This window comes from Arachis ipaensis, chromosome B10 (genome assembly GCF_059453495.1).
Source record: "Arachis ipaensis isolate K30076 ecotype BB chromosome B10, ASM5945349v1, whole genome shotgun sequence".
NCBI lineage: Eukaryota > Viridiplantae > Streptophyta > Magnoliopsida > Fabales > Fabaceae > Arachis > Arachis ipaensis.
Window position 1 is genome coordinate 54,388,224 of NC_142435.1, and position 24,191 is coordinate 54,412,414.

Genomic DNA, 24,191 nt, shown 5'->3' on the forward strand with positions numbered 1-24,191 from the left:
TCTGGCTGTAAAGCCACGATTGTAGGGCATGTTAGACGTGTCATGTCTGAGTTACATACTAAAGCTTGGCTGGCTATTAAGCCATGCCTGACCCTTTGATTGGAGCTTTAGACTAAAGAGCATAAGATTCCTGGAATTCATATTAAAAATTTTGGAATCCTTATTTTTATTTTTTCAAAATGATTTTCGAAAAATTAAAAGAAAATACAAAAAAAAATCATAAAACCATAAAAATAAAAAAAAATATATTCTTGTGTTTCTTGTTTGAGTCTTGAGTCATGTTATAAGTTTGGTGTCAATTGCATATTCATCTTGCATTTTTTCGAAAATTCATACATTCATAGTGTTCTTCATGATCTTCAAGTTGTTCTTGGTAAGTCTTCTTGTTTGATCTTGATGTTTTCTTGTTTTGTGTTGTATGGTGTTTTTCATATGCATTCTTGAATTCTTAGTGTCTAAGCATTAAAGAATTCTAAGTTTGGTGTCTTGCATGTTTTCGTTGCATATAAATTTTTCAAAAATATGTTCTTGATGTTCATCATGTTCTTCATAGCGTTCTTGGTGTTCATCTTGACATTCATAGCATTCTTCCATGCATTTATTGTTTTGATCCATAACAATCATGCATTGCATCATTTTTCTTGTTTTTTTCTCTCATCATAAAAATTCAAAAATCAAAAAAATATCTTTCCCTTTTTCTCTCTTAAAATTTTGAAAATTAGATTTGACTTTTTCAAAAAGTTTTAAAATTTAGTTGTTTTTATGAGTCAAATCAAATTTTCAATTTAAAAATCTTATCTTTTTCAAAATCTTTTTCAAAAATCAAATCTTTTCCATTTTTCTTAGTTATTTTCGAAAATTCTAAAAATATTTTTCAAAAATCTTTTTCTTATTTTTATATCAAATTTTCGATAATAACAATAACAATTAATGTTTTGATTCAAAAATTTCAAGTTTGTTACTTACTTGTTAAGAAAGATTCAAACTTTGAGTTCTGGAATCATATCTTGTGATTTCTTGTGAATCAAGCCATTAATTGTGATTTTAAAAATCAAATCTTTTTCAAAAAACTAATTTCTATCATATCTTTTCAAAAATATCTTCTCATCATATCTTTTTCAAAAATTTGATTTCAAAATATCTTTTCTAACTTCCTAACTTATCTTTTCAAAATTGATTTTCAAAATTTGTTTCAACTAACTAACTAACTTTTTGTTTGTTTCTTATCTTTTTCAAAACTACCTAACTAACTCTCTCTCTCTAATTTTCGAAAATATCTCCCTCTTTTTCAAAAATTTTTTTTAATTAACTAATTATTTTAATTTTTTATTTTAATTTTCGAAAAAACTACTAACCTTTTTCAAAAACTATTTTCGAAAATCACTAACTCTTTTTCAAAAATTATTTTCGAAATTCTCCCTCTCTCATCTTATTCTATTTATTTATTCATCTACTAACATCTCCTCATCTCACATCTCTGCTCTCCTCACCCTTGTGTTTCTTTCCTTACATTACATTCGTTGTCCCCTTCCTTTCTTCCACTCACACAGGAACCTCTATACTGTGGTATAAAGGATCCCTATTATTATTATTATTATTTTTCTGTGCCCTCTTCTTTGTCATATGAGCAGGAGCAAGGACAAGAATATTCTTGTTGAAGCAGATCCAGAACCTGAAAGGACTCTGAAGAGGAAACTAAGAGAAGCTAAACTACAATAATCCAGAGATAACCTTTCAAAAATTTTCGAACAGGAAGAGGAGATGGCAGCCGAAAATAATAATAATGCAAGGAGAATGCTTGGTGAATTTACTGCACCAAATTCCAATTTACATGGAAGAAGCATCTCCATCCCTACCATTAGAGCAAAGAATTTTGAGCTGAAACCTCAGCTAGTTTCTCTGATGCAACAGAACTGCAAGTTTCATGGACTTCCATCTGAAGATCCTTTTCAGTTCTTAACTGAATTCTTGCAGATCTGTGATATTGTTAAGACTAATGGAGTAGATCCTGAAGTCTACAGGCTCATGCTTTTCCCTTTTGCTGTAAGAGACAGAGCTAGAGTGTGGTTGGATTCTCAACCCAAAGACAGCCTGAACTCTTGGGATAAGCTGGTCACGGCTTTCTTAGCCAAGTTCTTTCCTCCTCAAAAGCTGAGCAAGCTTAGAGTGGATGTTCAGACTTTCAGACAGAAAGAAGGTGAATCCCTCTATGAAGCTTGGGAAAGATATAAACAGTTGACCAAAAAGTGTCCTTCTGACATGCTTTCAGAATGGACCATCCTGGATATATTCTATGATGGTGTATCTGAGCTATCAAAGATGTCATTGGATCCATTCACCTAAAGAAAATGCCTGCAGAAGCTCAAGAACTCATTGACATGGTTGCTAATAACCAGTTCATGTACACCTCTGAGAGGAATCCTGTGAATAATGGGACACCTATGAAGAAGGGAGTTCTTGAAATTGATACTCTGAATGCCATATTGGCTCAGAATAAAATATTGACTCAGTAAGTCAATATGATTTCTCAGAGTCTGAATGGAATGCAAGCTGCAACCAACAGTACTCAAGAGGCATCTTCTGAGGAAGAAGCTTATGATCCTGAGAACCCTGCAATAGCAGAGTTAAAATACATGGGTGAACCATATGGAAACACCTACAATCCATCATGGAGAAATCACCTAAATCTCTCATGGAAGGATCAAAAGCCTCAACAAGGCTTTAATAATGGTGGAAGAAACAGGTTTAGCAATAGCAAGCCTTTTCCATCATCCACTCAGCAACAGACAGAGAATTCTGAGCAGAATCTATCTAGCTTAGTAAATTTAGTCTCTGATCTATCTAAGGCCACTGTGAGTTTCATGAATGAAACAAGGTCTTCCATTAGAAATTTGGAAGCACAAGTGGGCCAGCTGAGTAAAAGGATCACTAAAATCCCTCCTAGTACTCTCCCAAGCAATACAGAAGAGAATCCAAAAGGAGAGTGCAAGGCCATTGAATTAATTACCATGGCCGAACCCACAAGAGAGGAGAAGGACGTGAAACCGAAGGAGGAAGACCTCCTGGGATGTCCAATGATCAATAAGGAGCTTCCCTCTGAGGATCCTAAGGAATCTGAGACTCATCTAGAGACTATAGAGATTCCATTGAACCTCTTTATGCCATTCATGAGCTCTGATGAGTATTCCTCTTCTGAAGAGAATGAAGATGTTACTGAAGAGCAAGCTGCCAAGTTCCTTGGTGCAATCATGAAGCTAAATGCCAAATTATTTGGTATTGAAACTTGGGAAGATGAACCTCCCTTGTTCACCAATGAACTAAGTGATCTGGATCAACTGACATTGCCTCAGAAGAGACAGGATCCTGGAAAGTTCATAATACCTTGTACCATAGGCACCATGATCTTTAAGGCTCTGTGTGACCTTGGTTCAGGAATAAACCTCATGCCTCTCTCTGTAATAGAGAAACTGGGAATCTATGCGGTGCAGGCTGCTAAAATCTCATTAGAGATGGCAGACAATTCAAGAAAATAGGCTTATGGACAAGTAGAGGATGTGTTTGTAAAGGTTGAAGGCCTTTACATCCCTGCTGATTTCATAGTCCTGGATACTGGAAAGGAAGAGGATGAATCCATCATCCTAGGAAGACCTTTCCTAGCCACAGCAAGAGCTGTGATTGATGTGGACAGAGGAGAATTGATCCTTCAAATAAATGAGGACAACCTTGTGTTTACAACTCAAGGATCTCTCTCTGCATCCATGGAGAGGAAGCATAAAAAGCTTCTCTCAAAGCAGAGTCAACCAAAGCCCCCACAGTCAAACTCTAAGTTTGGTGTTGGGAGGCCACAACCAAACTCTAAGTTTGGTGTCAAACCCCCATATCCAAACTCTAAGTTTGGTGTTGGGAGGTCTCAACAAAGCTCTGCACATCTGTGAGGCTCCATGAGAGCCCACTGTCAAGCTATTGAAATTAAAGAAGCGCTTGTTGGGAGGCAACCCAATGTTTATTTTATTTTTGTTTTTCATGTTTTCTTAGGTTCATGATCATGTGGAGTCACAAAATAAATATAAAAATTGAAAACGGAATCAAAAACAGCAGAAAAAAAAATCACACACTGGAGGAAGCACCTGTCTGGCGTTCAACGCCAGAACAGAGCATGGTTCTGGCACTGAACACCCAAAATGGGCAGTATCTGGGCGCTGAACGCCCAAAAGGGGCAGCATCTGGGCGCTGAACGCCCAGAACAAGCATGGTTCTAGCGTTCAACGCCATAAATGGGCAACAAATGGGCGTTGAACGCCCAAAATGGGCACCAACCTGGCGTTGAACGCCCAGAGTTGTGTGCAAGGGCATTTTACATGCCTAATTTGGTGCAAGGTTGTAAATCCTTGAACATCTCAGGATCTGTGGACCCCACAGGATCCCCACCCACCTCACCCTCTCTCTCTCCATTCATGATCATCCCTTCTGCTTTCCATACACCACTCACATCCATACACACATCCCTCCATCTCCTCCATTTCTTTTTCTTCTTCTTCTATTCTCTCTTCTTTTGCTCGAGGGCGAGCAACATTCTATGTTTGGTGTGGTAATAGTATAAGCTTTTTATTTTTCCATTACTATAGATGGCACCTAAGACCGGAGAAACCTCTAGAAAAGGGGAAGGGAAGACAAAGGCTCCCACCTCCAAGTCATGGGAGATGGAAAGATTCATCTCAAGGGTCTATAGCTTAGTGGTAGAACATGTGGCTGCAAATCAAGAGATCCCTGAGATACCTCAGGGGATGCATCTTCCTCCACAAAACTATTGGGAGCAAATCAACACCTCCCTAGGAGAATTAAGTTCCAACATGGGACAACTAAGGGTGGAACATCAAGAGCACTCCATCATCCTTCATGAAATAAGAGAAGATCAAAAAGCAATGAGGGAGGAGCAACAAAGACAAGGAAGAGACATAGAAGATCTCAAGGACATCATTGGTTCCTCAAGAAGGAAACGCCACCATCACTAAGGTGGACTCATTCCTTGTTCTTACTTTCTTTGTTTTTCGTTTTCTCTATATTAAAGTGCTTATCTATGTTTGTGTCTTATTACATGATCATTAGTAGTTAGTAACTTTGTCTTAAAGTTTTGAATGTCCTATGAATCCATCACCTCTCTTACATGAAAACTGTTTTAATTCAAAAGAACAAGAAGTACATGAGTTTCGAATTTATCCTTGAACTTAGTTTAATTATATTGATGTGGTGACAATGCTTCCTGATTTCTGAATGTATGCTTGAACAGTGCATATGTCTTTTGAAGTTGTTGTTTAAGAATGTTAAATATGTTGGCTCTTGAAAGAATGATTACTATGAGACATGTTATTTGATAATCTGAAAAATCATAAAAATGATTCTTGAAGCAAGAAAAAGTAGCAAAGAACAAAGCTTGCAGAAAAAAAAAATAGGCGAAAGAAAAAAAAAGAAAAAGCAAGCAGAAAAAGCCAAAAGCTCTTAAAACCAAGAGGCAAGAGCAAAAAGCCAATAACCCTTAAAACCAAAAGGCAAGGGTAAATAAAAAGGATCCCAAGGCTTTGAGCATCAGTGGATAGGAGGGCCTAAAGGAATAAAATCCTGGCCTAAGCGGCTAAACCAAGCTGTCCCTTACCATGTACTTGTGGCGTGAAGGTGTCAAGTGAAAACTTGAGACTGAGCGGTTAAAGTCAAGGTCCAAAGCAAAAAAAGAGTGTGCTTAAGAACCCTGGACACCTCTAATTAGGGACTTTAGCAAAGCTGAGTCACAATCTGAAAAGGTTCACCCAATTATGTGTCTGTGGCACTTATGTATCCGGTGGTAATACTGGAAAACAAAGTGCTTAGGGCCATGGCCAAGACTCATAAAATAGCTGTGTTCAATAATCATCATACTAAACTAGGAGAGTCAATAACACTATCTGAACTCTGAGTTCCTATAGATGCCAATCATTCTGAACTTCAATGGATAATGTGAGATGCCAAAACTATTCAAGAGGCAAAAAGCTACAAGTCCCGCTCATCTGATTGGAGCTATGTTTCATTGATAGTTTGGAATTTATAGTATATTCTCTTCTTTTTATCCTATTTGATTTTCAGTTGCTTGGGGACAAGCAACAATTTAAGTTTGGTGTTGTGATGAGCGGATAATTTATATGCTTTTTGGCATTGTTTTTAGTATGTTTTTAGTAGAATCTGGCTACTTTTAGGGATGTTTTCATTAGTTTTTATGTTAAATTCACATATCTGGACTTTACTATGAGTTTGTGTGTTTTTCTGTGATTTCAGGTATTTTCTGGCTGAAATTGAGGGACTTGAGCAAAAATCAGATTCAGAGGTTGAAGAAGGACTGCTGATGCTGTTGGATTCTGATCACCCTGCACTCAAAATGGATTTTCGGGAGCTAAAGAACTCAAAATGGCGCGCTTCCAATTGTATTGAAAAGTAGACATCCAGGGCTTTCCAGCAATATATAATAGTCCATACTTTGCTTAAGTTTAGATGATGCAAACTGGCGTTCAACGCCAGCTCTCTGCCCAATTCTGGCGTCCAGCGCCAGAAACAAGTTGCAAAGTGGAGTTCAACGTCCAAAATGGCACAAAAGCTAGCGTTCAACTCCAAGAAAGACCTCTCCACATGTAGACTTCAAGCTCAGCCCAAGCACACACCAAGTGGGTCCCGGAAGTGGATTTATGCATCAATTACTTACTTCTGTAAACCCTAGTAGCTAGTTTATTATAAATAGGACTTTTTACTAGTGTATTAGACATCTTTAGATCATCTTTGGACGCCTGGTTCTTAGATCAAAGGGGCTGGCCATTCGGCCATGCCTGGACCTTTCACTTATGTATCTTTAACGGTAGAGTTTCTACACTCCATAGATTAAGGTGTGGAGCTCTGCTGTTCCTCAAAGATTAATGCAAAGTACTACTGTTTTCTATTCAATTCATCTTATTTCGCTTCTAAGATAATCATTCGCACTTCAAACTGAAAGTGATGAACGTGACAATCATCATCATTCCCTATGAACGCGTGCCTGACAACCACTTCCGTTCTACATTAGATTGAATGAGTATCTCTTAGATCTCTTAATCAGAATCTTCGTGGTATAAGCTAGATTGATGGCGGCATTCATGAGAGTCCGGAAAGTCTAAACCTTGTCCGTGGTATTCCGAGTAGGACTCCGGGATTGAATGACTGTGACGAACTCCAAACTCGCGAGTGCTGGGCGTAGTGACAAACGCAAAAGGATAGTAAATCCTATTCCAATATGATCGAGAACCTCCAAGATGATTAGCCATGCAGTGACAGTGCATCGGACCATTTTTCACAGAGAGAAATAGGATGCAACCAACGGCAAGGGTGATGCCTCCAGACGATTAGCCGTGCTGCGACAGAGCATTTGGACCATTTTCCCGAGAGAGATCGAAAGTAGCCATTGGCACCGGTGACATCCTTACATAAAGCCAGCCATAGAGAGGAGTAAGACTGATTGGATGAAGACAGCAGGAAAGCAGAGGTTTAGAGGAACGATTGCATCTCCATACGCTTATCTGAAATTCTCACCAATGATTTACATAAGTATTTCTATCCTTCTTTTATTAATTAATTTCGAAAACCCCATTACTATTTTATATCTGCCTGACTGAGATTTACAAGGTGACCATAGCTTGCTTCATACCAACAATCTCCGTGGGATTCGACCCTTACTCACGTAAGGTATTACTTGGACGACCCAGTGCACTTGCTGGTTAGTTGTGTGAAGTTGTGAACCATGGTATTGGCATCATATTTTTTTGGCGCCATTGCCAGGGAAAGAAAGAGCAATGAATTTTACATAATCAAAGTGTAATCACAATTTCTACGCACCAAGCACCAGAGGAAGATGAAGTTGCAAGAGAAGCGATTCCTATTCCCTTCCCATACCTTGCTAGGAAGTCCAGAAAGCAGATGGAGCTCGATCCCAAGATGCTGGAGATCTTTAAAAAGGTTGAGGTAACCATTCCCCTTTTTGATGCCATTCGCCAGGTACCTAAGTATGCTATGTTTCTAAAAGATTTATGCATGAATAAAGAAAAAAATTACATAATTTAGAAACTATTCCACTAGGTAGCTCTATTTCTGCTTTAATGGGTGCTGTATCGAAAAATGTAGTGATCCGGGTCCATGCATGGTTACTATTGCTATTGAGGGTGTACAATTTTTTGACTGCATGTGTGATCTAGGTGCATGTGTGAGTAGTATGCCATTATCTGTATATGATGCTTTAAGGCTCCCTCCCTTAAAAAGGTCGACAGCACGTTTTGTTTTGGTAGATAAAAGCATAATCTCGGAGGTTGGAGTTGCTAAGGACGTGCTGGTAAGCATTAAGGGGCTCGCATTCCCTATTGACTTCTACATCTTAGAGATGCCCCCTAATGACTCAGGAAGACCATCATGCATCTTGCTTGGAAGGCTATTTCTGAAGACTTCAAGGTTCAAATTGGATGCCTTCTCAGGAACTTACTCTTTTGAAATAGATGACAGAGCAGTGAGCTTCAACCTGGATGAAGCCATGAAGCACCCTCTGGAAGATCACTCCATGTTCCAGTGCGACATCATTGATGAAACTGTAGCTACAGTCCACCAAGAAGAAGTAGAAAAGACGCACATAAAGTAAGGTGCAAGTATGGGGAAACCCTCTAAACAAGATGAAGACACCTTGCCACCATCACCAGCTCCAGATGATCAAGTGCCTAGCCATGAGCAGAAAATGGAGTTGAAGCCCCTTCCATCCCACCTCAAATATGCTTACCTTGAGGATAAATAGAAGCTCCCAGTTATTATTGCAAGGGAACTCACTTCCCAACAAGAGGAGTAGCTGCTTAGTGTACTGAGAAGACACAAGAAAGCAATTGGGTGGAGCTTGGCGGATATAGTAGGCATCAGCCCTCAAGTTTGTGAGCACTGAATATTTTTAGAAGAGGGAGCAAGGCTTGTTCGTTAACCTCAAAGGCGGCTGAACCCCACCATTCTAGAGGTTGTCAAGAAGGAAGTGACCAGGTTGCTTGAAGCTGACATCATCTATCCAATCTCGGATAGTGAATGGGTTAGCCCAGTACAAGTGGTGCCCAAGAAGTCTAGAGTCACAACAGTGAAGAATGAGCATGGAGAGCTCCTGACAACTAGAGTGCAGAACTCCTGGAGGGTGTGCATTGATTACAGGCGCCTCAACCACGCTACTCGCAAGGATCACTACCCCCTGCCATTCATTGATCAAATGCTTGATTGCCTGTCAGGTAAATCACACTACTGTTTTTTAGATGGTTACCCTGGCTATTTTCAAATTCATAAAGCTCCTGAAGATTAGGAGAAAACTACTTTTACATGTCCCTTTGGAACGTATGCAAACAAGAGGATGCCTTTTGGCTTATGTAATGCACCGGCTACATTCCAAAGATGCATGATGAGCATTTTCTCAGATCTTCTTGAAAGCTGTATGGATGTTTTCATGGATGACTTTAGTGTGTATGGTAATTCATTTAACCTTTGCTTGGATAGTTTAGCTAAAGTATTAGACAGGTGATGAGCGAACTCTTGTGTGGTTTAGAATTTCCTCAATTGAATGGAGTCTCATTGTGAAGTATAGTTTCAAAACCAATCAAGAATCCTTTCATACAAAAATTTTGGTTGTCACATGTAACAAACCCCAAATGAAAATTAACCGAAGTATTTAAACTCCGGGTCGTCTCACGAAGAGTTGCAATAAAGTGGTCAATTATTGGTTATGAAGGATGTAAGGGGGGTTTTGGTTGATTAGAGGGGCAATAAAATAAAAAGACAAGAAAAGTAAATTGAGCAAGTAATTAAAGAAAGCAAGTAATAAAGAGAGACATTCATGGCAAGAATTGAGATCATAGGCTTTCTATCCTAGTCATGCATGATTAATTCATCTTATTTAGTTAACTCACACATCGGGAGAATGTCAAACAAGACTAATTAATCATGTCATAAATATAAACAAGAATTTATCTCATTACGTCAACTCCAACAAGTGGGAAGAAAGTCTAACGAGACTAGCTAATCTCAATCCAAAAGTCCTAACCAACTTACTAATTAAACTAGCAAAAGATTAGCGTCAATGGAAACAATACTAGCTAACAACTCTAGATCACCAACATAAGTTGGGTTTTCATGACTCAAGATTACCCAATCACTCTTTCCAAGCCAGGAATGCTCAAAATCTACTCTAAAATCCTTCCAAGCATTTTATCAAACACTTGGAAGGCATAAAAGGAAAGCATAATAAATGGCAAGAAATAGTAAAATCTACCAACTACAATTTGCAAGGAAAGTAAATCAATAATTCAAATTAACAATAAAAGAACTCAAACATAAAATTGCATTAAAAGAAATCAAGATCCAACAAGGGTTCATCAACATAAAAGTAACAAAATAAAGGAAATGACAAGTATAACTAGAAGAGTAGAGATGTAACAACAAGAAATTAAAAAGGAAAACTAAATTAAAACAGGAATTAAATGTGAGATTCAAGAAAATTAAACCTAAACTACCCTAAATTCTAGAGAGAAGAGAGAGCTTCTCTCTCTAGAATTCTACCTAAAACATGATGAAAACTAAAACTATGACTAAGTGTGTTGACTACCCTTCAATCCTTGGTTGAAATAGCATCAGAAATGAGTTGGGTTGGGCCCAAAGTGCTTCAGAATTCGCTGGGGGCGAATTCACTTTAGTGGGCTATGGCAGAATCGGCGCACGCGCGCAAAGTGCGCGTGCGCGCCCATCAGCACGAAGTAACATATGGCAAATTTTATATCATTTTGAAGCCCCGGATGTTAGCTTTCCAACACAACTGTAACCGCCTCATTTGGACCTCTGTAGCTCAAGTTATGATCGATTGAGTGCGAAGAGGTCGGGCTTAACTGCTTTCCGGTTCCTTCATTTCTTCATTTGTTCTCCCGCTTGCATGCTTTTCTCCTCACTTCTTCCATCCAATACTTGCCCTATGAACCTGAAATCACTTAACAAATACATCAAGGCATCGAATGAAATTAAAGTGAATTAAAATTACCAATTTTAGGGCCTAAAAATCATGTTTTCACATTTAAGCACAAATAAAGGGAGAATTGCAAAACCATGCTATTTCATTGAATAAATGTGAGAAAAGGTGATAAAATCCCCCAAATTAAGCACAAGATAAACCACAAAATTGGGGTTTATCAAATCTCCCCACACTTAAACTAAGCATGTCCTCATGCTAAAATCAAGAAAGAAGCAAAGGGACATCAACATTTATTCAATGCAAACAAACTACATGCAATCTATCTATATGAATGCATCCACTTAGTCAAAATAAATCAATTTCCAAGAATACATATACAAACACAAGGGCTAAGGCAATAGAAATCACTCAACCCACAATTGAATTGAATTATTAAAAAGATTATACAAACTTGCAAGAAAAGGGATGATCATGGGTGGAAACATGTAATTGAGCAATCGAACCCTCACCGGATGTGTATCCGCTCTAGTCATTCAAGTGTATGGGGTTGATTCACTCAATTCTCCCCTAATCATGTTTTCCAAGGTTTGTTTTTCATTTAACAATCAACAATTACTTTATGCATGCATACAAATATCATGAGGGCTTTCCCATAGGTTGTAATGGGGCTAGGGTCAAGGTAGGATGCATATGGTCAAGTGATCTTGAAATTCGAATCTTTGATTAACTTAAACCTCCCACCTAACCTATGACAACCTATACAATTCTAAACAAACCTAACTACCCATTCTTCACTTTTTCACACGCTCATGCATTCTCTTTTGATTACCACACACATTCATTGACTTTTATTGAACCTTGACTTTGGGGCATTTTTGTCCCCTTTTTATTGCTTTTCTTTTTCTTTCTTTTATATATATTTTCTTTTTTTTTTCAAACTAAAATATATACAAGAACATCAATGCATATGGTTTACACATGATTAATAGATGAGTATGTACCCAATTCCCAAAAATTTTTCAATAAAAACACAAACACACTTTTATCTCTACCGAATGTTCCCAACTCTCCCAAAATCAAATGATAAACACTCTCACTAGCCTAAGCTAATCAAAGATCCAAATTAAGGGATATTTATTGTTTTTCACTTAGGCTTGTAATGTGCTATAATTAAGAACAAATGGGTTAAGCATGGGCTCAAGATTGGCTAACAATGAAAGATAAAAGGTAGGCTATTTGGGCAAGTGAGCTATTTGAAACAATGGCCTCAATCATATAAATGCATGTATACACAAAATAATGGACATATAGAATTAAACAAATCAAAGATTACAATCATAGGAAGAGAATAATGCACACAAGAATGAAAATAAGTGGTCATATATGATGTAACCACACAGTTAAGGCTCAAAACTTACATGCTTGTGTTCTTAGCTCAAAAACCATGTTCCACAAAGTATATAATTCAAGCAAGTTCTAAAAAAATTTTTTTTTTCAATCAATTGGGGTGCCCTATAGATAAAATTCTTGGAAAATATCATGATTTTGACTAAGCTTAATATATACATATGCAATGCAACCAAAAATCCTAAAAGACCTAAAAATGAAATGCAAAAGTGTTGGGATTAGAAACTTGTCACCCAAAACTGCCGAGCGATCGGACGACCTCCCCACACTTAAAAGTTTGCACCGTCCTCGGTGCATCCAAAGATGAGCAAGGGGGTACGACGACTTTCCTAGTTGCTACCTTCAGCTGGTAGGTCAACCGGTTGCTGCGTGTTCTTCCTCCCGCTTCTATTTTTGCTTGTGGTGCATCAATCATGAAAAATAAAATAAATACCGTAAGATGAGAAAATACAAAAGCAAGGAAGCGTGAATTGTTGGAATGAGGTAAGACCTACTAGAATGGAGTGAGTGAATTAGTATGACATTGATGAAAGATAGGTGTGTGGGTTCTAAAATTGCGCGCGGTTTAGAATACACACACACTAGTACAAAAAGTTATGTCACAACTACACAAAAGAAAACATGCACTTCACTCATTCTAGTGTGCTTGAGATACTTTAAAAGACTCATAGGTTAAAATAACCCAACAAGTAGTGAAGAAGCATAAAAGCATTCAAGCAAAAATCAAGCAATTGTGAAATTGGATAATGCATGGACATTGACTGATGTGTAAGTAAATTTAGTGAACAAAATGGTATATGAAACTCACACAACAATCAATGACACATATTGAAGTTGTTGCAACACCTAAGTGACATAGAGGTGAAACACATGGATGCTATGGAACTTGGAAAAAAAAAGAATAGAAGTGAAGATCAGTCACATAGCAAGCATGGCCCACAAAGCTTTACAAAGCTCAAAAATATGTCACTAGGTAAGCTTTCGATCCAATTTCACGATTCCACAAACTCAATGCATGAAATAAGTGACGTGAATAAGGGTAAACCATAAACAAGCATCACCTAAAAAAATCAATGATAATATACAATTGCCTAACAATAGATGATGAATGCATGGTGGCCAAAACATGCAATTCAAAAGAGTTAAGAAGCATGAAGGCAATGTAACATGTACTTGGTATTCAAAAGCATAAAACATGAAAAGTTCCGACCCAAGTAACCAAATATAACCTCAACAAAGAATCCAACAATGAAAATTAACATCAATGATGTTAAACTAACATCCTATCAATAAGCAGCAGTAGTAAACAGTAAACAAGATTAGTAATCCAACACTTATAATGGAAAATAAAAATTAAACTAACTAACTAACTAAAAAAATGGTGTTATATGATGCTTGGTAGTGTTGCATGATGATTGAAGGGTGGAAAGAGAAGAGAAGAAGGAAAAAAATGGAAAGAGGAGAAGAAAAGAAGGTGAGTGAAACAGGGCAATCCACGCGTGCGCGTCATGTGTGCGTAAGCGCGGATGGATGAAATGGAAGCAACGCGGACGCGTACAGCATGTCTGCGCGTCGGTGGGTTATTTCGAGAGTGGCGCGTCCGCGCAAGGTACGCGTGCGCGTGCCTTTGGGCACAAAGTTGGCACACTCCAGGCACAACTCTCGGGAAAATGTATGGAGGGTGGAAAAATTCAATCCACGCGTACGCATACATGGCGCGTGCGCGTGGATGGTTGAAAATGCTTGATTCACGCATACGCGTGGAGTGCGCGTGCGCATGGGTGGTGCTCTGTTTTTCAAAATTTTTCTATATTTTTGTACCAAACCAAGCATTCCAAACCTCCAAACAACTACCAAAAACATCAATAAACCTTATTTAACCTACTAAACTCCCAATTAAACATAACTAAGCAATTCAAAACAAAGAATTAAACCTATTCTACCAATATTTACAAAGAGGAAAAGGGAAAGAGTTTACCTTGGTGGGTTGTCTCCCACCTAGCACTTTTGTTTATTGTCCTTAAGTTGGACTTATGGGGAGCTTCTATCAAGGTGGCTTGTGTTTGAATCCATCCTTGAACATCCACCAATGTTTGGACTTCCATTGTGCTTCATCATTCAAAGTTAATAACTCCAAGCTTTGATGGAGTTCTTCCCAAGCCGTAGGCCCCCAAAGTTGATCTTCCTTGTGTGATCCGGGATCCCACACTTTGTTTTCACACCTGTCTTGAAGTTGACTCTCATTATTAGCCCATCCGGGTGGTGAGCAAGGTGAATTCTCTATAAAGTGACCAACAATCCTTCTAGACCCATCTAGATGAGCACTACTCCAACCTTTATATCTCATGTTTGATGCATCAACCATAATGAGCCTTGATTTGCAACGCCAACCACGAAGCATCTTCCTTTTACACTTCATCCCACAAAGCATCCTAAGTTGGCCATCCGTTTCAAGCAAACCATATTCGAGTGGGATAATAAAGCTAATAGAAAGGGGTTTTACCCACTCAAATGAGGGTGTAGATGGCAACCTAGGCAAAGGTGATTCCAACGGTCTTGACAAGGCGTATTCAATTCCCATCCTCCTTTTTCTAAGGACTTCCACCTCTTCACAAGATCTCTTAATTTCAATCCTTTGTTCAATAATTTTATCTAAACCTTTTCCCTTACTCAAATCACAAATGGGAGGACAAGAGAGATTTACCTCCACATTGCTTTCCATCTCCTTTGGAGAAGGTTCTTCATGTTCAAAGGAGTCTTCACCACTAAGACTTGATGCTTGATCTTCATCACCAAGGGGACTCAATTCTTGCTCTATCCCATCCAATTCTTCACAAGAGATATGCCTTGGAGGTTGTGCACATTCCTCCTTAGCATCAATTTCAATCATCTTGGAGGGGTCTTCTTCAATCCTAGACTCCCAAGGTGGTTCCGCATCTCTTAAGTCTTCAACCACTTCTTCCCCTTGTTCAATAATCTCTACCTCCTCCTCTTGTTGCGTTTCTTGCTTTAACTCCTCTTCCTCACCTTGGAGCTTCAAGTCCACTCCCTCACTAAGCTCCTTAATTACCTCTCCACATTCGTCAATGGGAGTGTCTTGGTTGCTTAGGCTTAGTCGGGAGGAGGCCATATTACTAACGACTTCCACTAGGATAGTCATCTTGGCTCCTAACTCCTTAAACTTCTTTTCATCCTCGTCGTGTCGCCTTAAGATGTGAGACTCAAGATCTCTCAATTCTTGCATGGGGGCTTCATCGGGAGGTGATGGTGGAAGAGAAGGTTCATTGTTTGAGGGAAGGGTATTGTAGTTGGAAGGTGGTTCTTCTTGGTAGGGTTGTGGTGGTTCAATATTTTCCATTCTTTCCATTTGTTGCACAAAACACTCCATGGTTGCTTGAAATTGATCCAATGTCTCCTTGAAACGATCCCTTGACTCTTGATCCGCTTGGATATCATGGGTAGGATCATATGATTTTTGGATTGGAGGGCATGCATATTCTTCCCTGGGAGGTTGTGGTGGAAAATAGTATTCATCTTGTGGTTGGAAATTTTCATACATTGGAGGTGGTGGCTCTTGAAAATGTTGATGTTGGAATGGTGGTGGCTATATGTGTGGCTCATATGGTTGTTGGTAGGATGGATATGGATTAGGGTCATATGAAGATAGTTGGTAAGAAGGGGCTTGTGAGTATGGTTGAGGGCTATGTTGAGGGTATGGCTCATAGGCATATGGTGGTGGTTCTTGAAAGTCACAAGGGGATTCACCATAGCCATTGGATTGGCATGCGTCATAGAATGGCTCTTCTTCATAATGCATTGGTGGAGGTTGTTGCCATGAGGATTGATCATATGCATATGGCTCCTCCCACCTTTGGTTATCCCATCCTTGATGCACATCTTCATTGAGGTTCTCATTTTCTACAACATAGTTATAATCACACTCATAGCCAAAGTGAGAATTCATAGTGAAAAGTGAAAATAAGAAAATAAGAGCTAACAAGAAATAATGAAACAAAGTCCTAAAACTAGCAAAAACTAACAAGCAATCCAAAAATCAAGCTATTCACAATATTCACATATATACAATAACCAATAACATAACACCATTGCAACTCCCCGGCAACGGCGCCATTTTGATGAGCGAACTCTTGTGTGGTTTAGAATTTCCTCAATTGAATGGAGTCTCGTTGTGAAGTATAGTTTCCAAACCAATCAAGAATCCTTTCATACAAAAATTTTGGTTGTCACATGTAACAAACCCCAAATGAAAATTAACCGAAGTATTTAAACTCTGGGTCGTCTCACGAAGAGTTGCAATGAAGTGGTCAATTATTGGCTATGAAGGATGTAAGGGGGGGTTTTGGTTGATTAGAGGGGCAATAAAATAAAAAGACAAGAAAAGTAAATTGAGCAAGTAATTAAAGAAAGCAAGTAATAAAGAGAGACATTCATGGCAAGAATTGAGATCATAGGCTTTCTATCCTAGTCATGCATGATTAATTCATCTTATTTAGTTAACTCACACATCGGGAGAATGTCAAACAAGACTAATTAATCATGTCATAAATATAAACAAGAATTTATCTCATTACGTCAACTCCAACAAATGGGGAGAAAGTCTAACGAGACTAGCTAATCTCAATCCAAAAGTCCTAACCAACTTATTAATTAAACTAGCAAAAGATTAGCGTCAATGGAAACAATACTAGCTAACAACTCTAGATCACCAACATAAGTTGGGTTTTCATGACTCAAGATTACCCAATCACTCTTTCCAAGCCAGGAATGCTCAAAATCTACTCTAAAATCCTTCCAAGCATTTTATCAAACACTTGGAAGGCATAATGGAAAGCATAATAAATGGCAAGAAATAGTAAAATCTACCAACTACAATTTGCAAGGAAAGTAAATCAATAATTCAAATTAACAATAAAAGAACATCAAACATAAAATTGCATTAAAAGAAATCAAGATCCAACAAGGGTTCATCAACATAAAAGTAACAAAATAAAGGAAATGACAAGTAAAACTAGAAGAGTAGAGATGTAACAACAAGAAATTAAAAAGGAAAACTAAATTAAAACAGGAATTAAAAGTGAGATTCAAGAAAATTAAACCTAAACTACCCTAAATTCTAGAGAGAAGAGAGAGCTTCTCTCTCTAGAATTCTACCTAAAACATGATGAAAACTAAAACTATAACTAAGTGTGTTGACTCCCCTTCAATCCTTGGCTGAAATAGCATCAGAAATGAGTTGGGTTGGGCCCAAAGTGCTTCAGAATTCGCTGGGGGCGAATTCACTTTAGTGGGCCATGGCAGAATCGGCACGCGCGCGCAAAGTGCACGTGCGTGTCCCTCAGCGCGAGATAACATATGGCAAATTTTATATCATTTTGAAGCCCCAGATGTTAGATTTCCAACACGACTAGAACCGCCTCATTTGGACCTCTGTAGCTCAGGTTATGGTCGATTGAGTGCGAAGAGGTCGGGCTTGACAGCTTTCCGGTTCCTTCATTTCTTCATTTGTTCTCCCGCTTGCATGCTTTTCTCCTCACTTCTTCCATCCAATACTTGCCCTATGAACCTGAAATCACTTAACAACTACATCAAGGCATCGAATGGAATTAAAGTGAATTAAAATTACCAATTTTAGGGCCTAAAAAGCATGTTTTCACATTTAAGCACAAATCAAGGGAGAATTGCAAAACCATGCTATTTCATTGAATAAATGTGAGAAAAGGTGATAAAATCCCCCAAATTAAGCACAAGATAAACCACAAAATTGGGGTTTATCAACAGGTGTGTTAGTTCAAACCTTGTATTAAATTTTGAGAAATGTCATTTTATGGTAAAACAAGGTATTGTTCTAGGACATGTTGTTTTTAATACTGGTATTTCTGTAGATCTAGCAAAGGTAGATGTGATTTCTAGTTTACCTTTCCCCTCTTCCATGAGAAAAGTCCGTTCGTTCCTCGGTCATGCAGGTTTCTACCGGAGATTTATCAAGGACTTCAGTAAGGTAGCATTGTCTTTATCCAGACTGCTGCAGAAGGATGTTGAGTTCGAGATGAGTGAGGACTGCATGGAAGCGTTTGATAAGCTGAAGATGGCCTTGACTCAAGCTCCAATTGTGAGAGGACCCGACTAGAGCCAGCCATTTGAGATTATGTGTGACGCCTCCAACCATGCAGTAGGAGCGGTGCTGGCTCAGCGCGAAGGTAAGGACCCTTTCATAATTGCTTATGCTTCTAAGACCTTAGACGCTGCTCAGTCTAATTATACTACCACTGAAAAAGAGCTTCTGGCTATTGTTTTTGCTCTGGATAAATTCTGAGCCTACTTACTTGGTACTAAGGTGGTAGTATACTCAGACCATGCAGCTCTAAAATATTTGTTAGCTAAAAAAGAGTCCAAACCAAGGTTAATACGTGGGATATTGTTGCTGCAAGAATTCGATTTAGAAAACAAAGATAGGAGTGGTTCCCAGGATTTAGTGGCGGACCACTTGAGTCGCCTAGAGCACATTAAGAATGACTCCATTCCTATCAATGATGCTTTTCGATTGGATAGCTTGCACGCAATATCTGAGGTAGTTCCTTGGTAAGCACCTATAGCTAATTATTTAGTTAGTCATAACTTCTCTCCCAATTTTACTAAGCATCAAAAGGACAAGCTGAAAAGCGAGCCCAAATATTACATATGGAATGACCTATATTTATGGAGGTATGGTGCTGACCAGATAATTATAAGGTGTGTGCCTCAATCAGAATTCCAGTCAATTTTAGAGGCCTGCCACTCCTCTGAGAGTGGTGGACATTTTAGTCCTCAAAGAATAGCTAGAAAACTTTTAGATTGTGGATTCTGGTGGCCCACTCTTTTTAAGGATGCTACTGCCTTCTGTAAATCTTGCTCTCCATGCCAAAGGTTTAGGAATATATCCAAGAGGGATGAGATGCCCCAACAACTTATGTTGTTCTGTGAAATTTTTTATGTTTGGGGCATTGACTTCAAGGGTTCATTTCCAAACTCTAGTGGTTTCTTATACATATTGTTAGCTGTTGATTATGTTTCTAAATGGGTGGAAGCAATTCCCACCCGTACTGATGATACTAACACTGTTGTCTCCTTTGTGTGAAATAATATTATCTGTCGCTTTGGATCACCACGAGCAATCGTGAGTGATCAAGGCACTCACTTTTGTAACAGGAGATTAACAGGTCTACTGAAGAAACATGGCATTGTTCACAAGGTAGCAACAACTTACCATCCCCAGACCAATGGGCAAGCCGAGGTGTCTAATAGAGAGATAAAGCGCATACTGGAGAAGATTGTCAAGCCTCATAGAAAATACTATGCTGAATAGAGAGTCGTGCTGACCTCGCGCTGGAACTGTGCTAGAGGCACAAATTTAGCCACGCGTGCGCCTCAGTTTCACTATGTGGCTATCCACGCGTGTGCGTACCTGACGCGCACGCGTCGTATGTCTTTTTGGCTCTCATGCATTCCAACCCGAGAGTTGTGCATGCGCGGGGCTGCCTTCGCGTGATTGGCACAACCCATGTCACGCGTATGCGTCCCAGACGCTTACATGTCGCTTAAATTTTACGCGACCCAGGTGTACGCGTGCGGTATGCGCGCGCGTCGCATGTGTCGCATGGTTAAACTGGTATGCCGCCAGATTTCAATTATTCCCTCCCCCAATCCTAATTCTTTTTCAATCCTAATTCTCCCTTATTTCTTCTTCCTTCTTTCTTCATTATTCCTTCTTACTATCTACTACTTTCTTCCTCCCTTTTTCATCTTCTACCTCAGATTTCTTTCTTTCCTCTCCTCTACTCTTTCATTCATCTTTCAATTATTACATTTAATTATTTTTCTTTCTTCTCCATTTTATATTACCTTAGATATTTATGATTTCTTTTTCATGCATTTTTATGTTGGTGTTGGAGTTTTATTTGGATGTTACTTTCTTATACTTGAACTTGTGGATCTTATGAGGAGTGATTTGACAATTGACATTTAAATTTGGCTCTCATATACATTTGGATTCATTATTTTCATTCCTATTTTAACTTGCACAACAAGTGTTTGTGAAAACGCACTTATGGCATTTTGAACTCTATTTTGTTTTACTCTCACACTTTAATGCCTCTCTGTTTCACCAGACTTGCAATCCAAATGTATTGGATTATCATTCACAATTGTCATCATATAAATGCACTTTAAATTGGTACATTTAATAATTGATGCTTGAGTTATGCTTCTCATGCCTATTACTTGCATGTTTTTAACCATCCTGCATCTACTTGTTATGAATTTCCTTTATGAATTTGACTTCATGTCTTCCATGCATGTTGTAGCTACCATGTATAGGACATCATTATTACTCTGGCATTCATTATTACTTGGATTTCCCTCCTTCCAATTATTAGTACTCTATACTTGAATTTAATTCTCTTTCTTCCTTCTTTTTAGGATGACCACTAAAAAGGGAAAGGAGAAAGCTTCTGAAAAGCCACCGGCAAGGAGGGGAACCAAGAGAACTCCGGCTAAGGCACCACCATCTACAAGCGTCAAGCCGCCAACAAAGCGGGTGAAGAGGATCATTTAAGTTGATGAAGCAGAGAAAGCCTTTCCCGCACGAGACTTCACACGGTTCACCAACCATTATTGCGAGCAGATGTTTCCCATCCTAGCTGAGAGGAACTACAATAATGAACATCTACTCATTGTCCCAACCAATTTTGTTGATTTTGTGCTATGATTGAAAACATGCTTCTTTGGCCTTAAATTTCCCCTGTTTAATCCTCTCTTATTACCATTTGATGCCGTGATATGTTTTTTAAGTGATTTCAGGGTTTACAGGGTAGGAATGGGCTAGAGAATGGAAAGGAAGCATGAAAAAGTGGAAGGAATACAAGAAACAGAAGGAACTGCTAAAGCTGTCCAGCCTGACCTTCTTGTACTAAATCGTTCATAAAATGAGCTACAGAGGTCCAAATGAGGCAGTTCCAGTTGCGTTAGAAAGATAACATCCAGGGCTTCACAATGATATATAATTTTTTATAGCTTTTTGGTACACGAAATCATGATCATACACTTTTCACACAACTCCGTGCAGCTGACCAGCAAGTGCACTGGGTCGTCCAAGTAATACCTTACGTGAGTAAAGGTCGATCCCACAGAGATTGTCAGCTTGAAGCAGGCTATGGTCATCCTTGTAAATCTTAGTCAGGAAGATTCAAATGGTTATGGGATTTTGATAATTAAAATAAAATTAAAACAGAAAATAAGATTGAAGCACTTATGTAATTCATTGGTGGGATTTTAGATAAGCGTATGAAGATGCTTTGTTCCTTCTGAACCTTTGCTTTCCCATTGCCTTCATCCAATCATTCATACTCCCTTCCATGGCAAGCTATATGTTGGGGGATCACCGTTGTCAATGGCTACCATCCGTCCTCTCAGTGAAAATGGTCCAAATGCGCTGTCACCGCACGGCTAATGATCTGTCGGTTCTCACTCATGTTGGAATAGGATCCATTGATTCCTTTGCGTCTATCACTACGCCCAACACTCACGAGTTTGAAGCTCGTCACAGTCATCCCATCCCAGATCCTACTCGGAATACCACAGACAAGGTTTAGACTTTTCGGATCTCAGAAATGACTGCCAATAATTCTAGCCTCTACCATGAAGGTTCTAATCTTAGATTAGAAACTTATGAGATATGCATTGAAGCTCGTTTTCATGTAGAACGGAAGTTGTTGTCAGGCACGCGTTCATAGGTGAGTATGGTGATGAGTGTCTCTAGTTCATCACATTCATCATGTTGAAGTACGAATGGATATCTTAGAGAAGAAGTAGGCATGAATTGAATAGAAAAACAATAGTAATTGCATTAATTTATGAAGAACAGCAGAGCTCCACACCTTGATCTATGGGGTGTAGAACTCCACCGTTGAAAATACATAAGTGAAAATAGGGTAGACATGGCCGAGTGGCCAGCCTCCCATGGAGGTCTCAGAATATAAAAACTACATAATGTGTTCCAGAGATGATCCAAAGATGAAAATACAATAGTCAAAGGTCCTATTTATAATAAACTAGTAGCCTACGGTTACAAAAATAAGTAATTAATGCAGAAATCCACTTCCAGGCCCACTTGGAGTGTGCTTAGGCTGACCATTGAAGCTTTCACATGTAGAAACTTTTCTTGGAGTTAAACTCCAGCTTTGGTGCCAGTTTGGGTGTTTAACTCTAGCTTTTATGCCAGTTCTGGCGTTTAACGTCAGAATAGGGTAGAAAACTGGCGTTTAAACACCAGTTTGCATTATCAAATCTCGGGCAAAGTATGGACTATTATATATTGTTGGAAAGCCCAAGATGTCTACTTTCCAACACTATTGAGAGTGCACCAATTGGGCTTCTATAGCTCTAGAAAATCCATTTCGAGTGCAGGGAGGTCAGAATCCAACATCATCTGCAGTCCTTTTTTAGCCTCTGAATCAGATTTTTGCTCAGGTCCCTCACTTTCAGCTAGAAAATACCTGAAATCACAGAAAAATACACAAACTCATAGTAAAGTCCAGAAATGTGATTTTTATTTAAAAACTAATAAAAATATAATAAAAAGTAACTAAAAGATAATGAAAACTACCTAAAAACAATCTCAAAAAGTGTATAAATTCTCCACTCATCACAACACCAAACTTAAATTTTTGCTTGTCCCCAAGCAACTAAAAACAAAGTAGGATAAAAATATGAGAATATACAATAAATTCCAAAAATATCTATGAAGATCAGTTTTAATTAGATGAGCGGGGCTAGTAGCTTTTTTCTTCTGAATAGTTTTGGCATCTCACTTTATCCTTTGGAGTTCAGAATGATAGGCTTCTATAGGAACTCAGAATTCAGATAGTGTTATTGATTCTCCTAGTTCAGTATATTGATTCTTGAACATAGTTACTTTATGAGTCTTGGCCGTGACCCTACGCATTTTGTTTTCCAGTATTACCATCGGATACATAAATGCCACAGACACATAACTAGGTGAACCTTTTTAGATTGTGACTCAGCTTTGCTAGAGTCCCCAATTAGAGGTGTCCAGAGCTCTTAAGCAAACTCTTTTGCTTTGGACCACAACTTTAACCGCTCAGTCTCAAGCTTTTCACTTGACACCTTCACGCTACAAGCACATGGTTAGGGACATCTTGTTTTAGCCGCTGAGGCCAGGATTTTATTCCTTTAGGCCCTCCTATCCACTGATGCTCAAAGCCTTGGATCCTTTTTATTTTACTCTTGCCTTTTGGTTTAAAGGGCTATTGGCTTTTTTCTGCTTGCTTTTTCTTTTTTATCTTTTTTTCTTTTATATATATATATTTTCTTTCGCAAGCTTCTTCACTGCTTTTTCTTGCTTCAATAATCAATTTTATGATTTTTCAGATTATCAATAACATTTCTCCTTTTTCATTATTCTTTCAAGAGCCAACCATTTTAACATTCATAAACAACAAATTCAAAAATATGCACTGTTCAAGCATTCATTCAGAAAAACAAAAAGTATTGCCACCACATCAAAATAATTAAACTACTTTAAAATTTGAAATTCATGTATTTCTTTTTCTTTTGCAATTAAAAACATTTTTCATTTAAGAAAGGTGATGAATTCATAGGACATTCATAGCTTTAAGACCTAGACACTAATGATGATGTAATAAAGACACAAACATAGATAGAGCATAAAGCATAATTTTCGAAAAACAGA

General features: G+C 38.4%; 1 non-coding gene across 1 annotated transcript; it reads right to left on the reverse strand.

Moving 5' to 3' along the window:
• Positions 1–2,157: 2,157 nt before the first annotated feature.
• On the reverse strand, positions 2,158–2,265 carry LOC148580088 (small nucleolar RNA R71). The gene has a single exon (XR_015896474.1). It is a non-coding gene; the product is annotated as a small nucleolar RNA R71 (small nucleolar RNA).
• Positions 2,266–24,191: the final 21,926 nt, after the last annotated feature.